Here is a 5,746-nt window from a genome sequence, read left to right as displayed (position 1 = left end):
AAAAAAAACCTCCGACAGAACCAGGCTCAGGGAGGGACGGCCATCTGCCTCGACCGGTTGGGTGGATGTAGGATGAATTATACAATGTAGTTTACAGTTAAAAAAAAACAACAGCGTTAGCTTAGCATAACGCTATCTGGCTCCACCCACTGCTGCAGAGTTCGGCCAATAGGATGATGGACCTTTATTCTGGTCCGTCTGTGGCATTAAAATACGTAGACATGCTAACTACTTAGCATTCTGTTAGCAGACTGGCTGTTGCTCGTTGTGGTGCCCTGATGAGCCGGTCTAGTCTTTCACATGAGGCTTCCCTTGTGTTGCCGTTTCCTGTGGCGCCCCGACCGCCTCGGTGTGGGTCAGGTCATGGTGGTGTGTGGCAGAGTTAGCTCGTCAGCTGGAGGTCGGTATCGGGGTGAACATCTGATCTCTGGTTCCTCGTACTGCCGGGACGTCACTCAGAAGAGACGTGAAGCAGCTTCAGACCAGCACGAAGCGACAGAAAACTCTACAGACGTCACGCAAAACGACTTCAGAGACCAACAATAACCACAAAGTGACCAACGGCAACAACAATCAACCATAAAAGATGTAAAATAAAATAACGTAAAACCACCGCAAAGTGACGCAAAACGACAACAAAATAGATCAAAACGGTCTCAGTTCGACGCAAAATGACGATAAAGAGACAAAAAATGGCGACAAAAGATGGAAGACGACAACGAACCAACACAAACGTTCTACAGAAACTAAACAACCACCATGAAGTGACATAAAACTAAACCAAAAAACTGCAAAACTACTTTAGAGACCAACAACAACCACAAACTGACCCACAACAAGAAGTTACCATAAAAAAGATGCAAAATGGGAATAAAATAACAAAAAAACACCACAAAGTGACACAAAACCAACATAAATGTTCGACAAAAACTAAAAACCACCTTGAAGTGCCATTAAGCTCAACAGACGTAACACAAAATCCCTTCAGAGACCAACAATAACCGCAAAGTGACTCACGACAACAACAAATAACCATAAAAAAGATGCAAAATGGGAATAAAATAACACAAAATCACCACAAAGTGACGCAACATGACAACAAAATGAATCGAAATGCTCTCAGTTCGACAAGAAACACATTCAGAGATGCAGAATGACAATAAGGAGACAAAAAATGACGACAAACGATGCAAGACGACAACGAAACGACAGAAAATTTCTACAGACTAAAAAAAAAAGACCAAAAAAACAACAAAACCACCACGAAGTGACAAAAAACTCAACAAACGTAACACAAAATGACTTCAGAGACCAACAATAACCACAAACTGACCCACGACAACAACAAATTACCATAAAAAAGATGCTAAATGTGAATAAAATCACATGAAACCGCCTCAAAATCATGCAAAACAACAAAAAAGTGAATCGAACCAACACAAAACTTCTACAGAGACGAAAAAAGACCAAAAAAGCGACACAAAACAACAACTAATCCACCATAAAGTGACATAAAACTCAACAGACGCAACACAAAACTACTTTAGAGACCAACAACAACCACAAACTGACCCACGACAACAACAGGTTACCATAAAAACGATGAAAAATGGAAATAAAACAACATAAAACCACCACAAAGTGACGCAACATGACAACAAAATGAATCGAAATGATCTCAGCTAGAAAAATATGACGACAAAAGATGCAAGACGACACAAAACTTCTACAGAGACTAAAAAAGACCAAAAGAAACGACAACTAGTCCACCATGAAGTGACACAAAACTCAACAGATGTGATGCAAAACTACTGCAGACCAACAATAACCACAAACTGATCAACAACAACAACAAACTGACCCACAACAACAACAAATAACCAGAAAAAATGTGAATAAACCAACATCAAACTGCCTCAAAGTGACACAAACCAGCTCCAGAGACTCAGAATGAAGCAAAACCAACAAAAGAGACTAAAAAAGAAAGTAAAGAAGTCAGAATGACCAGTGACCCCCCAGCAGCTCCTCCTGTGGCTCCTGATCCACCATCCTGGAGGAGCTGGTCTGCTCAGGAGCCTCTGGACCATCTAACCTCCACCTAATCCGGATTAACCGACCAGTCTGCACGGTTCGGATGTGACTAAAACGGTTTGAAGTGGAGCCAACAGGTGGTGGCTGGAGCTGCAGCCAGAGGAGACCAGAGGAGGGTTCAAGTGGTCCACATCCAGCCCAGGCTCCACCAGGACGCTGCTAGACCCGGACCCTGGTGGTTTTAATCATGTTTAAGGTCTACCGGAGCCTGTGGGCTGCAGTGACCCTCCAGGAGCCTCCTCTGGTCCCTGCAGCCCGTAAAAAGCGGATTTCCTTTAACCCTCCACCACAGCGTCCCCCGCTGCCGCTCCAGCGGCGCCGAGCCCCGGACCCGGTCCTACCTGACGGCTGAGCTCCTCAGGTCGCGGCTGCACCGACTCCCCGCCGCCTTTCTAGCCGCTCATGGTGCGAACCGGAGCCGGAGAGGATGCGGAGCGTTGAGCCGAAGGCCAGCGGCGGGACGAGCACTTCCTCTATCCGTCCGTCTGCACAAGGAAGTAAAAGTTCACTTGCATTGCAGGCTCGAAAACACGCAGAGTCCGGAAGCGCGGACGCTATCTATGCAAAGTGGCGCAGGATCCATGCAGCGCTGTTTCACCTGCAGCTGGACTGCTGCTCAACGTGTGGCTCGGGGACTCGGCGGGGGCCGTTAAAAGCCGCCCAGAGGGTCCCAGAGAATGAAGCAAACAGGCAGGTCATGTAGGAAACAGGACGTCATTGCTCCTAGTTTAGGTTAACTTTAGTTAGACTTTGACTTTCTGGATCTGTTTAACCTGTTTAAACTGTAATAATCACATTTAAACACTTTATTTATAGGAAATGTGATGTGTCATGAAAACAAATAAAAATATATATTTCTGTGTGTATATATAATCTATACACCTGCACACACACATACTGTATAAATACTGGACATATATATTGTATATATACACACATAATACTGTATTTACTGTATGTATACACACTGTACACATAATACTGTCAATACATACTGTATATATATAGTATGTGCATCATATATACACAGTATGTATGTCGAGTGTATAAATATCTATGCACACAGAAATTTCATGACATTTTCATGACAGTACTGTATACGGCATATATATATATATATATATATATATATGATAGTCATTAATTGACAAAACAACATGGTGAAAACACCAACCAGCTAACCTAGAATTAACTAAACCAAACAAAACAAAACATTTACATACTGTATATATACAGCACTGTGTATCCATCCATCATCTCTACACCTTAATCCTCACCAGGGTCATGGGGGGCTGGAGTCTATCTCAGCTGACTCAGGGTGAAGGCAGGTTCACCTGGACAGGTAACCAGTCTATCACAGGGCTACACTTAGAGACAGACAACCAAGCACACTCACATTCACACCTACGGACAATTTACAATCACCAATTAACCTCAGCATGTTTCTGGACTGTGGGAGGAAGCCGGAGAACCTGGAGAGAACCCACGCTGCACGGAGAGAACATGGAGACTCCACACAGAAAGATCCCGGGTGTCCTCACCGGGACGCGAACCGGCGACCTTCTAGCTGCGAGGCAATGATGCTAACCCCCGAGCCACCTTGCAGCCTGGCACTGTGTATATGTCCAGTATATGTATAACATGTATGTGTAATCCCACACATACATAATGTATACATACATAATCTACCCCCCGGTTAGATCATGGCTAAACTCGTATTGTTTCACCAACATTGTCTTGAATCCTGAATCAGCTGAAATGTGACTCAAACTGACTTTTCAGATGAACAATATTAATTCTGTCTGTTTCATCAAATATTTAACGTATGAATGATGAATGGATAAGGCTAAACTTAATTATAACAACAGAGAATGCTGATACACACAGTCATGCTAAAAGCTAATTAGTCTAGTTTAACTTCTTACACTTATGCTAACTAGCCTTGATTAACATCTGCCTTTGTAGCGCAGCAAATAGGTAATAGCTACTTAAGGGTAGTCTCAGTACACCTAGCTAGCCTTAGCTAAAGCTAATTATGGGCATTTTCTTAACTGTATAATGTAAATGATCAATTCAGACGTACCAGCACCTCAGAAAACAGTTAATTAAACAATATAAATAAAGTAATTGATAAAGAATCATAATAGAGAAAAGTAATCTAGGGTAGCACTAAAAGCTAACTAGCCATGCTAAAGTACTGCTCGCTTTTTTTCTTGTCAGGGGCTAATCATTATCAGTAAATTGTAGTTTTAAAGCTTTCTATCTTTTACACCTTCTATATGTAGCTTTAATTAACATGTGTCTATGTGGGGAAGCAAACTTGTTACAGCTGGTTAGAGTGTAGGTACTGTTAGCTTTAGCTAAAGCTAACTACTTTTTCAGCCTGTATTCTGCCACATAAACAATCGATTTTGATGTGTCGATATCTTAGTAATTATTTTTTATACTACATACACAAAGCAGTAGGTAATTACATCTAATTATGACAGAGAAAAGAAGCATAGTAATGCTACATGCTAACTAGCCTAGCTTAAATATCATGTAGATTGTGCTAACAAGAATCTGATTTATATCTGAGGAGTAACTGTTTATTATGTCTGAGCAATAATCATCCAACAGAGTCACTAAACTATGGTTTCACAGCTTATTCTGCTTTTTAAATTAAAGTCGTAGCTACTGCTGCAGTTTAACACTTTATTCAAATAAATTGTTGCTTCTATAAAATATATGTCTAAAGTTCTGTTAGCATAATGTGCTACAGGTTTGAAAATAAAAATAAAAGGCCCCATTTGGAGTCATAATATTAAACATCACTGAGGCAAAACACAGAATGTTGTCAGCTGTCCATTATAACTACTTTACAGACTGGCTGGTTTAATCTATAATCCATATCATTTGCATACTGTTTTGTATATTAACTAGATAGCTGACAGATAAATGTAACCCAGTGGACGTTATATTACTATATGAGTGCAAGTAAGGCACAAAAACTGCAAAATAAGTACGAATAAAATAATAATTCCAGTGCAGTACTTGAGTAAATGTACATGTGGTTTATTTGTCATGAACATAAAACAAACAATATCAAATATTTTAGGACCTGTTGATCAAAACTGACCTTTAAAGACTTACATTTGTTTCCATTTCAAGAATGATACACAACAAAGTGAACTTAATAGCATCACCAGCTAAAAGCAAATTGAGTTTCAGGGTAACTCTGGAAACATGTGCACGACTGGCAGCATGTGTCCAGATCAGGATGAGGAAGAACGCGATTATACGTGAAAAAGCAGGAAGCAAAGTGTGAAATAAATTACAGAAGGTGATGCAGAACCTCGGTGCGTTGGCTTTACTGCGTATTTCTGACGCTCATAAGGAAGTCCGACTGTCATCGGCAGAACAAAATGCGACGAGGTTCACGTTTCTGGGCATAAAACACTAAAATAATTTCCATAAACAAATAAAACAGAGTCTAAATATTCTTTCCCGTCACGCTGGCCGCTGTGTGATTATGGCGGCAGATTTGCATGCGTTGCCTGCCTCGGTGGTTTGCATGATAGCAGAGCAGACGAACACAGAGCTGCTGTTTGTGGCGCCTTTTTACAACCGCACGAACGAATGAAGACTCCAAGTAAAACGAGAAACATGTTAAAGG

At 41.1% G+C, this 5,746-nt stretch overlaps 1 protein-coding gene across 1 annotated transcript in view; it reads right to left on the bottom strand.

Annotated features, from left to right (window-relative positions):
* The window catches only part of plcg2 (phospholipase C, gamma 2), a 54,086-nt gene extending 51,483 nt beyond the window's left edge, over positions 1 to 2,603 (bottom strand). Inside the window, exon 1 of the mRNA XM_008304314.1 lies at positions 2,433 to 2,603. The gene's annotated coding sequence lies outside the window, so the exon portion shown is untranslated. The remainder of the gene's footprint in view (positions 1 to 2,432) is intronic.
* Positions 2,604 to 5,746: the final 3,143 nt, after the last annotated feature.

Source organism: Stegastes partitus, unplaced genomic scaffold (assembly GCF_000690725.1).
Source record: "Stegastes partitus isolate 25-593 unplaced genomic scaffold, Stegastes_partitus-1.0.2 Scaffold2186, whole genome shotgun sequence".
NCBI classification, from domain to species: domain Eukaryota; kingdom Metazoa; phylum Chordata; class Actinopteri; family Pomacentridae; genus Stegastes; species Stegastes partitus.
The sequence above is the reverse complement of the archived record's forward strand: the minus strand, read 5'-3'. Positions and strand labels throughout refer to the sequence as shown.